This window comes from Microtus ochrogaster, chromosome 16 (assembly GCF_000317375.1).
Source record: "Microtus ochrogaster isolate Prairie Vole_2 chromosome 16, MicOch1.0, whole genome shotgun sequence".
Taxonomy (NCBI): domain Eukaryota; kingdom Metazoa; phylum Chordata; class Mammalia; order Rodentia; family Cricetidae; genus Microtus; species Microtus ochrogaster.
The window spans coordinates 36,875,566-36,887,455 of record NC_022018.1 but is presented as its reverse complement, the minus strand read 5'-3'; positions in this window follow the sequence as shown (position 1 = coordinate 36,887,455).

Genomic DNA, 11,890 nt, shown 5'->3' with positions numbered 1-11,890 from the left:
AGGAAGGGCTTAATCCACCCGTAGTTAGGCCTCAGGAAGGAACTAAGAGGGCTTCTCAGGAAGAAGCCTGACAAAGCCTGACAAGAAGGCGGCCCTGAGTGCCTGGAGCATAGAAACGGCAAGGTGTTGTGGGACAACCTTTCTGTACACTGAAGATGTGTCACTGTGGTTGGTTTAATAAAGAGCTGAATGACCAAGGCAGGAGAGAACAGACGGGACTTCTGGGAAGAAAGGAAGTCAGTATGAATCCAGGCAAGCGAGAGATGCCAGCGAGACACAGAGGAAGTCAGATGTACGTTATGAAGGAGAGGTAATTAGCCGTGTGGCAGAACACAGATGAATAAAAACAGGTTAACTTAAGTCTTAGGGGTTAGTTGGGAACAAGCCTAAGCTAAAGGCCAAACTTTCATACTTAATAAGAAGTCTCTGTATCATTGTTGGGGAGCTGGTTGTCCCAAAAGAAAGTCCAACAAGAAGGACTTGCTACAAAAGGGGCAGGGCAGGCACAGGGTGGGGGCACTAGAGTATTGGAGATCAGATTTTGATGTCAGTGACAGCCCTGGTATCATGGGCGTGTAATCCCAACTCAGGAAACTGAGACTAGAGCAGGAGAAAACAGGTTCAAGGCCTTGAACTTGGGCTACAGAGTAAGTTTAAATACCAGCGGGGCAATGTAGTAAGACTCTCTCTAAAGGAACCATAGAAGAATGAAAAGGCTTAGCATGTAGTTCACTGTTTCAATGCTCGCTTAGAACCCTGGCTCCTATCCCCAGCACAGTGGCAGGGGGATGCGGAGAGGGTTGGGGTTTGGAGAAGATGAGGGCTTGTGTTTTGAAACCATTGGGATAAAGCCCAGGAAAGGGCCTTCCTGAGCCTGCTATCCCAGAGCATCTTTTGGGTGGATTTCAGGTTACAGATTAATGTGGAGTAAGTCTCAAAGTAAAGGGATCTCCTTTTCCATGGACCGGGGAGTTAGTTCTCTGGGTCAAAAGGTAGGAATCGGCCCTGGTATGTGGGTGTAGAAGGAAGGAACATGGTCTTGTGTTCTCTGTGTTTGTTCGTGGATAGCATCAGTTTTGATGTTGTCCGTTAAGTTCTAAAATTCCCATTGCTACTGTTCATTGTTTGCAGACACGTTGTTCCATCTTAAACAGGGCGAAGCTGACTGCCAGTGTGTGCTGAGTCATGCTGCCGTCTTCAGACACTGTATGAACCCAGTCCTACATTCTGTGGAAACAGAGGTGGTCTATGTAGACGTGAGGGTGTGCCTCCAAGAACAGCCATGAAATAACTTGCATCGTGCACTACTGTAAAAGAATTACATGAGTGCACTGGACCTTTCTTTTAGTCTGGCAACTGTACCATGTTATTCAATGAGCTCAAAGGGCAGTAAATTCTAGACACAAATAAGGAAGTATCATTCCACCTAGAGTGCTCCCTGCACTAGAAAGGGAAGCTGCTTAAACTGGCTCTGACTAGATTTGCCAGAGGCCCTGAGCACATTGGAGATTTTGACTGTGAGCCTCAGCGATGTGTGTGTGTGGTGTGTGTGTGTGTGTGTGTGTATGTGTATGTATGTGTGAGTCTCCAAAGTCTTATGTCTGCATACTTGCCTTGTCCCTTATAAGCAGCAGATATGAACTGTGCAGCTTCATATATGAGGCTGGGATCTTTTCAGAACATCTCTTGACTGGCAGCTGCTATTACCAAACAGCTACAGCTGCTGAAAAGACCGGTACCCGGTGAAGCATCGCATAACTACCAGGGGAGCTGAATGGAGGAGGCCGTGGCCTGCCTAGGCTCCCCAGTAGCCTCTTCCACAGGCCAAATCACTTAGAACAAATAGTCTGCAGGTTCTGGTCATTTGCCACTCACCGCAAATAGAGAATAAACTAGAATTTGTGGAACAGTGAGAGCCTAGGTATTGAGTCTGGAATTAAAGACCAACCCGGGAAGTGAACTGCCTGAACTCTGGGGACTGCAGACAGAAGCAGGCAGAGGAACAGCACAAGGAAGGGTGATCAATGTGTGTTTCTAAGACGACTGTGAGATGTTAGATATGTTCACACTTCTTTAAAATGCAGCTTTTCAACTATCTAGGCTCTAAGGAAACAGAAAATATTTGCATACCAGGAAGTAGGACAGAAGAAAAATGCTGTGGCATGGATGTGTATGTCTCTCCAAGGCCTGCGTGGTAAGGTATTGTCCCCAAGGCAGTGTTATTGGGACGTGGTGCAACATTAGGTTGCGGTCCTGGAGGCAACTGAGAAGTGTCCTTGATGGGATTTGGGGACTGTGGTGCCTTCTCTCCTCTGTCTCCCTGATGAGGTGAGCGCATTGCTCTGGCACATGCTCCCACTATGATGTCTGCCCTCAGAGGCCCAAAGCAGTGTGACCAATTGATCCCAGACAGGAACCACTGTGAGCCAAGGCACACCTTGAGTCTTTATATATTAATTATTTCAGCCATTTTGATATATTAACTTTATTTTCTTTTTCTCTCTCATGATTGTGGTGTTAGCAGTGGAAATCAAGGCGTGCTGGTGAGGGGAGAGCAGAGAGTGCGTGATTGCATGTGTTTTCATTTACATAAAAACCTAGAACATACAAGAAATGGTAGATGCCATCCGTGTGTTAGAGTTGAGGTCAGGAGTACGCAAAACAGAAAACACACAGAGGAGGAACACGAGTCTCACAGTGGGAATCTTTAGAGAGTTTTAATTTTGAAACCGAGAAACCTATCACCTGCATGAAAAAGAAACTTAAAGATTGAGATATGGGCTTCAGGTTGAGCTTCCTGGGTTCGGGTCCACATATACCACTCCCTAGATGTGTGACCTAGAGGGACATGCTTCCTCTGGTATACTCATTCCCTCATTTGTAGAAGGGTATGCCCACGAATCCCCAAACCATGATCCTGGGATGAAGGAGGATCACACTGGCAGAGTGAAAGATGCTTGGTTTGCACTAAGCACACGATCTGTGCACCAGTTCCCATCCTGTGCCTCACAGGGAGACAGGCAGGTGGCAGGAGCACACTTGGCAGAGATCGGGGAAATCAGGGCTGAAAAGACCAGATGCATTTACAAATCAGAACTAACTTTGATCTTAAGAACTAAACTTTAACAATGACTTTAGAAAGGTCTCTAGATGAATTTTGCATCCACACTAAAACTACAGTGCTTAAGACAGGGCAAGCAGTTCAGGTACCTGGTAGACTTCACTTGCTGCAAGACCCAGAATTGGCTTGAACAGCAATAACAAGGCTATGCTTTGTTTTCAGGATTTACTGTATCATCTTTATTATATATCACTTTACATGTCTACAACGCCCTGTTTACCTTGGTCAGGCTGTTCCATCCAGCTTCATGAGTTAGCATTTTATGGGCTTGGCGGCAAATACAATGGTGAAATGAGACCAAGTCAGGGAAGAAGTTTGCAGTGTTTGTGCAACCTTGAGCCATCCCTGCACCTCCAAGGGGCCTCCTCCCTGTGTGTGTGTGTGGGGGGGGGGGGTCGAGGAAGGAAAAACACAAAACTGAGCAAGGGTCATGTGATGAATACCAGTTCGGCGATTCACTACTGCTACTCACACGCTGGTCTGATGCTGTGCTGAGATTTAGGAGACCTGGATCCTGAGAGATAGGCTGAGGGGATGCAGGAAGGGACAGTTGGTAATAGCAGCAGGAATCTTAGTGGCAAGGAGTACATTGCTTTGGGAAGGCCGAGGAGAAAAGAATGGTGAAGTTTCACCCTGGGCCATCTGCTTGGAGTGTGATTGCAGTGAAAGAGAATGGCGGGAATGAGTCAATGCTGCTTCCATATTCCTAGCGAGGTCCAGCTGCATCTGTGAAATGGGCCACTGGTTTAACTTGCAGGGAAACTTGGGAGTTACACAGGACCTCAGATGGAACAGAGCTCCATAGCAAGTGTCCAACAGAGGTAGCGGTCTTGGTGACTGGTCATTTGAGCAAAAGCTCCTTGGGATTTTTTTTTTTAAATCCACTTTTATTTTACACAAGATTCTTGAACAAGGACATTTAATAAGTTTTCATATGTGTGAATGAGTGATGTGGGATTCCCCTCTGTATGCTATGAATGTTTTATTGCCATTTATTAATAAAGAAGCACCTTTGACCTATAGCAGGGAAAAATATAGCCAGGCTGGAAGAGATATAGAGAGTAGGTGGAGTCAAAGAGATGCCATGTAGCTGCCAAAGGAGAAGAACACATTGGAACTTTAGGACACGCTGAAACCTTAGGAATCTTACTGGTAGGCAACAGCTTAGTGACGATACACAGATTGATAGAAATGGGTTAATTTAAGATGTAAGAAGTAGCTAGGAATACACTAGTCATTGGCTGAACAGTGTTTTAATTAATACAGTTTCTGTGTGATTATCTGGGTCTGATAGGTCAGGCAACAACAGATGGGAACATAGCACGTGTTAGAACATTCCATGTAGATGCTGGTCAGTTTGTCTCCCAGTTTCAAGGGGAAGGAGATGAAAACACAAGACAGCATGTTCTGTTCTTCCTGTATATATGCCTGCGTGCCACCAGAAGAGGGCACCAGATCTCATCATAGATGTTTGTGAGCCACCATGTGGTTGCTGGGAATTGAACTCAGAACCTCTGGAAGAGCAACCAGCGCTCTTAAACTCTGAAACATTTCTCCAGGCCCAGAATCACTTTTGATAATTCTGGAACATTAGCTTTAGGGGAAGAGAAGACATGGGAGGAAGCAAGAGGTGGCAGGATTTGGTTTCTCAACATAAGGAGTCAGATTTTATATACTTTGGAACTGGCACTGCATAGGAATTAAAGTCCTGGGCTTGGACATTCATCTTACCTTTTCCTGTAGAAGACAAAACCGCTTCTGCGGAGAATTAACCCCCCCACCCCATTGGCAATCTGAATAGTTTGCATTTTGAAGTGTTACAGTTGCCTAACAAGCCAGGAATGCCCCTGCCTCATTTCTTCAGTGCTAAACTGCCCGACAGCATGGTGAGCCACTAGAGTGGTCAGTGACCCGAAGCTTGTCTCTGTGCCTCTGCAGTATTGGTGAAGCACTCCACAAGTTCAGATGGGGAGATGACCCTGAGTTCACTCTTGAATAAACTTCAGAGAAAAGAGAGGCCAGAGGTCAAAGAAGTTGCCACTCTGGCTTTCAAAAGTACTTTCCAGGAAAGCCCTCTGCTTCCAGGAATCTGCAGATAACAGAAAATTTCTTCTCCTGCCAACACTGCTAAGCACCGAGGAAAAGTTTCCAAGGGTCCCTTTTGTTGTCAATCTGGGGTTGCAAGAAAAATGCCATAGGGGGTGGGGATGGGCAAGGGAGTGAGAGGCTGTCAGGTGACCTCTGGATGTTGGCCCAGCTGGAGACTGAAGAGTGAAGCATGCTGGGTAAGGTGGGCACTGAGTTCTGTGGATCTCACTTTTACCCATCATAGCAAAGGACAGACATCTCTGTGAACAAACCAGAGACGGGTTCTCATCATCCAGCAGAGAAGCTTCCTGCCAGCACATGGTTGGCACCCTCTGGGCTTGCAGCTCCCTGACAACAGTGTGAACATTGGAGAGGCAGAATATGCAAACCCGGAAGGGCTGGAATCACCCACTATGAGTGACAAGCTTATGGTGATTTGAATGAAATGTCCCCCACAGGTTCATAGCCAGTGACCCTATTTGAATGGATTAGTTCTTGTTGGACTAGGTGTGACCTTGTTGGAGGAAATTTATCAGTGGGGGCTGGTGGCCTTTGAGGTTTCAGAAGCCCAAATCTGGACCAGACTGGACCACTGCGCTCATGCTCACGAGCTTGCAGCAGCTGCAGATGCCTGTACAAGAATTGCACCAGATCAAACCAACCAATATTCTAGCATGGAGTGAGAAGGGGTTCATCTGCCCCAACCCCTAACTGAGGAGCTATGAGCAGGATGGCTTCTTGCTGGGAGGGGAGTCAGTTTTCTTTAAGAGTGTGGTCCTAATGGGTCAACCACACTCCAGTGGATGGTGCCACATTCAGGAGTATATGAATACTACAAATTGGAGTCTGTGGTTTCTAAATAAATAAATAAAGGGTTAGGTTAGGCTTAGGAATTAGGGTTAGGGGTTAAGGTTAGAAGTCCAATCCACACATGGGAGTTTGTAGATTATAAAAAAACAAAGAAATAAATAAATGGACCTGAAGTTAGGGTTGGGTGAGGAGGTAAGCCTGAATTTGGGAGGAGTAAGGGGGAAGGAGTTGGGTGCGGTGAATATGACCAAAATGCATTGTTTGAAATTATCAAAGAAGTAATAAGATTAATAAAAAATAAGAAGAGAACACTCTCCCACAAGCATGTACACACAAAATAAATAAAGCTTTTTAAAAAGGAAAAGTGGTTTTTCAAATAATAAGGAAATATTGACTCTGAGTAAATAACCCTATGATATCATCTGATTAATCTAAGCTAAAGCCTGCACGTTTACAGGAGAAACTCAAGTGCTCCAGTCCCTGGTAGTTCTAATGCCTTCCCTGAGGACCAGTGGTTGGGGAGGGGGTTGTTTACTGTGCACCCTGAAGGGTGAGGACCCCAGGTTCTAGAGTGATGACTTTAAAGGAACTGATACCTGGGGTCCAGGCTTTTGTCCTCCTCTTTGCAGCCACTTCACCTGCAAAGGTTTGGAAGATGGCGGCATGAAAATTCTTACCAGCACCCACTGTACAGGCCACATCACCAGAGTCCAGAGACCCAGTGCTGGAGGGCGTGTCAGTGAAGGCTGCATACCCCAAACCCACAGAGATCCGGGCTACTTAGGGGATCTCTGTAGAGGAAACTCAAATGCTTAGGGCGCAAACTGATTCTATGCCCACATTGCTTAGATGTAACTCTTCCTTGGTGTTGTGTGACATTCTGGGGCAGGGATGGACAGGGTCAGTCTGTGGCCATCCGGGCTTTCTGGGCTCTGTACGGTCCGGCACGGAGCACAGTTGTGAGAAGTGGGACTGAAAGTTTCAGATTACAGCGGAGCCATTTCTAAGATGATGTGTGGTCAGCTAATGAATTGAATTCCGTGAATTGTACACATGGGCTCTGAATCTCCGCTAGAACACACTTTAGCAACAGACCTACAGCAATGACAGCCCAATCACCAATCGCACACAAAGCATGTCATGGTTACCACTGTTGCCTGGCCAAGCCTTGCTTGCTGGAAACACCCCAAGAAGCTGGAAATTAATCCTGTAACAAAGCCCACCACCCCACGATGGGATGAATATAGCCTTACAGTGCCTCTGGGGTCTTTATTGCGGTCCACTTTAATCTTAGGCAGGCACAAGAGGTCCAGGGCAATCGGGAGGCTTGCCATGTGTTTTCAGCTTTAAAGAACACAACCTATAAAGTGGAGTGTTTGAAGCAATGTTTTTTAGACCAAGGGTTTTCCCTTTTCTCCCATCTGACTAAGTGTTTAATGAAATTACACAGATCAAATGGGACAGCTCAGTGGCAGGAATGGGTGAATACATTATTTAATTAATTTTAGACCCTTTCCTAAAGACTTTAAATCTTTTATAGTATTTGTACACACACACACACAGAGAGAGAGAGAGAGAGAGAGAGAGAGAGAGAGAGAGAGAGAGAGAGAGAGAGAGAGAAACAGATCTTTAAACCAAACTCAGGATGATATTTTGCTGCTGAAAAATATTGGATGCCCCAGACCTGGAGTTACAGGAAGTCGTAAGCCACTGATGTGGGTGCTGGAAACCAAACTCTTTATTGCTGAGCCATCTCTACAACCCCTCAACTTGCCCTCTTGACAGCATCAGCAGGTAAGAGTCACTGTGCTGCTAGTTCTATGCCAACTTGACACAAGCTAAAGTCAGCAGAGAGGAGGAGCCTCTGTTGAGAAAATACCCCATAAGATTGGATTGCAGGCAAGCCTGGAGGGCATTTTCTTAAATAGTGGTTGATGTGAGAGGGCCCAGCCATTGTGGTGGTGCCATCCCTAGGCTGGTGGCCTGGATTCTAAAAGAAAGCAAGATGAGCAGGCCAGGAGGAGTAAGCCCACAGGCTATGAATACTCCTGTATGGCCTCTGCATCAGCTCCTGCCTCTAGGTTCCTGCCGTGTTTGAGTTCCTGTCCTTACTTCTTTTGATGATGAACTGCAATGTGGAAGCCTAAGTTATATAAACCCTTCCCTCCCCAATTGTTTCTGTCATGATGTTTCGTCACAGCAATAGTAACCCTAAGACAGCCATCAACCTCACATGATACATTTTTGTTGATTAAAAAAAAAATCACAAAATAAAATGGGCTCAATATTCTTTGGCTTGTATGTTCTGATTCCATGGGTTCTGTGTTGAGTAAAATGACTATAAATCGCATATGCCTCCTGGAGACCAGTTTAGGCCCATCTCATGACCAGATGGCTTTTAAAAATGGCTTCCACTTGCTTTATAGTGAAGCGAAGTCTCTCATGATGTACTTGAGCTGGGCTTGCTGTGACATGGACATTGCTATTCATTTAAGCAAAATACATGGTAGTTCTGATGTTATTTCCTGGCACTATAGTTTGTCGGCTAGCAGTTAGGAGTCACCTAGAAGTCAAATTGCCTGGATGCGACGACAGCTTCATTGGTTGCTCACTGGTTATGCAGCCTCCAGCGGGGGCACCTCTGGGTGTCTGTTACTTTTCTCCATGGCTTATTTAATTTTAAAAACTGTGTGTGTGTGTGTGTGTGTGTGTGTGTGTGTGTGTGTGTGTGTGTAGGAGGTATATATGCATATAAACACGTGTCCTATGGAGGCCGGAAGAAGGCATCCGCTCCCCTGGAGCAGGAATCACACGTGGTTGTGAGCTACCTTTTGCTGGTTCCGGGAACCAAACTTGGGTCAACTGCAAAAGCAGAAGGTGCCCTTTGCCACTGAGCCGTCTCTTCATATCTTCTACTGCCTCATTTTAAAATTGGGGTAATAGTCACAGCCACTTTCAGATACTCTTCTGAGCCAACAGTGTGTGAAGAAGGCTTGTCTGTAACTCATACCTGCTGAGAGCTGTGAGCACTTGCTAAATGCAGGACACTGCCGTACTCCTCTGAGCCTGCCACCCACCCACAATCCTTCCATATGACCAGAATGCAAGACACTGGCGCACTCCTCGGAGCCAGCCCCCCCAATCCTTCCATATGACCAGAGAGGCCTCCGCCATTACACCTCCTCTACAGATGAGGTCATAGGTTTGTGGTTGTTTAATCCTGGCCTTCATGACTGTTCTTGTTTGATTGTGTGACTAGCTGGATGCTCTGTGCTTAAACCCCTTGATTTTTATCATTTCTTCCCATGAGAAAGTATCTCCCATATCCTAGCAGTTTCCTTGGAGGGGAGTTTCAGGACATCATTAGAATAAGGCCTAAGAGAAGATAAAATGGAAACAGAAGAATTGTGATGCCAGATTATATAGCAGGAGGAGGACCCCACTGAGCACCAGGATGCCTGGCACTGACCTGCCCCCTTTCTCCCATTGCCCGGTGTAGAGCTAAGCCCCAGTTTACGGAGCATACTGGCCCCCACCTGACTAGCGGACCCAGTGCCTGATGCTTCCTCCAGCTTCAGATGCTGCTTACCAGAAAGTTAGGAATTCGGTGCAGTGCGTGTTAACCCACCGCAGTTGCAGCATCCTGGTCTTGCACTATGGGGCTGTCCATCCGCAGCTGCTCACTCTGTAGAGAAGTTTCCCCATTCTGGGGAAGGACAAAGCGTTAACACTTTGAGACCATTCTGGGCACTGCACAGTTTCGAAAGCATCCTGAACAGATGCAGAGAAGTCGAGGTGAAACCAATTACTCAGTCACGCTCCTTAGCTGAAGGCTCTGCCTCTCCATTGCCCCGATTGGTGAGGACTTTAAGCAGCACGGACCCCTTCGGTGTGGCGTATCTTTGTCAGAAATAGTTGTGTGGAGGGACAAGATTCCAAATCTCTGAAATCAGAACTCAAAACCTATTCACAAATCTCTGAAAGGAAATAACATCCAGAAAGGGGCGAGAGAGCAGAAAGCACGGAGTAGAAACGTCTGCCTTCCTACTTGTTAAAGCCTGATTTTATCTGGGGCCGGCCAGGAAAATGGCTCATCTACCGAACTGTAAGGATAATAGCTGTTTATGTACCTGAAGGGGGAATGGTGGGGATTAATTAGTTAATGGCCTCATGTGCTTTGAAGTTCCAAGTGCTATTAGGCATCGTTTAATCCACCCTAATAGTTCCCTGAACTCGGGTTCTTCTTACCAGCTGAGGATTTGGCTTCCCTTGATCAGAGTTTCCAAACGGCAGGGCAGTTTTAATGCCTGTGCATTCAAAACTGGTTTGCGCGGCATTTGCAGCCTTAAAAAGGTTTAACGTTTGAGCAAGCACTGTGTCTAAGTGTACCAGAGGGTAGACTAATCTCTTTGTGATAGTGGGGGTAAATATTAGTCCCTTTCCCTCTTTTGCCTGGTTCCCTCTGCCCTAGTATCTTAGATCTCAGTATCTTTTAGTTTCACAGGCTGAAAAGTTTGAAATAGAAACTCATGGTAATGACCTTTGGGACTGGAATATCAGTCCCTATGTTCTGCCTAGGCGAGGCCAGCTAGCTGGTCCCGAGAATGTGGGACTTGTGGTCACCATTGCCATGAAGCAGAGTCCTGCGTTCACTGCCTTAGCCTTGACGAACCAGCAAGGGCTTTCGGCAGACAGGAAAAGCTGAAGGACACCGTGGTAGGATAAAAAGACTTCTTTAAGACGGGAGTTCAAAGTTGTACCTATCAGAGTTCATGCCTTCTTTAAGATCCTCCTGAAAGCTGGCCGGGAGGGTCGTGTGGAGAGAGTGCATGGGTCCTGGGGAGAGTCAACAGCCACCACATTCCATGCTGACTTGGGTTAGGGCAGGCACAGTATAAACTGCCCTCTGCCCACACCTCCGAGGTAAACCTCCTTAAGGGTAGTCAGACAGGGTCAGGGAAAGGACAGTCATGGAGATGGCCATGTGACCCAGTGGACTAGGGACAGGTTTCTGTACCCTCCATGGCTGACTCTCCTTTTACATAAGCAGTGGGGTGAGGGTGGTATTTTCAAGTATCAATATTGTATAAAAAGTCCACTCCGAGCCAGTTCTAGTTCTACAGAAGGCCTTTAGCCAACTGGTTCAGGGTGAAGAGGTAGATATCTTGGGCAGTGACGGCAGCAGATCTTGGGGTTCGCCACTGGGGGAGTCACACCCACAAAGACTATTCCCTTCCTCACTTTCCCCCTCTTCTGCCACTTGATTCCTTTGCAGGTCTCCCATCTGGGTCTCCTAGCTGTGAGTTTCGTGACGTGAACCGCTTATCTTTTTCTTTGATTAGACTTTATCAGCACTTTCTAAATCAGGGCACAGGAGAAATATGCTCTATGTTTTCCTTCAGTAGGCTAGCACGACTTCCATAGAAGATAAGACACCATCGGTTAGTGGTTGGTTTTGCATTCCCTGCTGGGCAAACATTTCTGGTATATGTAACATATGTATCATCGAACTAGCACAGGGTGTGTAACTGTGATAAAGTGCTGGGCTTTTTACAGTAGTCTGTTCCCATAAAGGCCTGTCCAGTGTTCATGAGCTGAGGTTGGTGTGATAGTGTGATTGACAGGCCTGGCTTCTGACAGGAGCTAGCCTCCCTGTTCTGCGAAGTACTGGGGGTGTTTGCAGGAGAGGAATAGGCCAGAATGAGCTAGCTAAGATGCAACAGATCCAACAGAACTCAGGGGGCAGCTGAAAGTCACAGACCTCGTACAGCTCTTCCCAGGTTCTTTCTCATGAAGAAACAAGCTACTGGAATCAGTATGTGTGTGTGTGTGTGTGTGTGTGTGTGTGTGTGTGTGTGTGTGTGTGTGTGT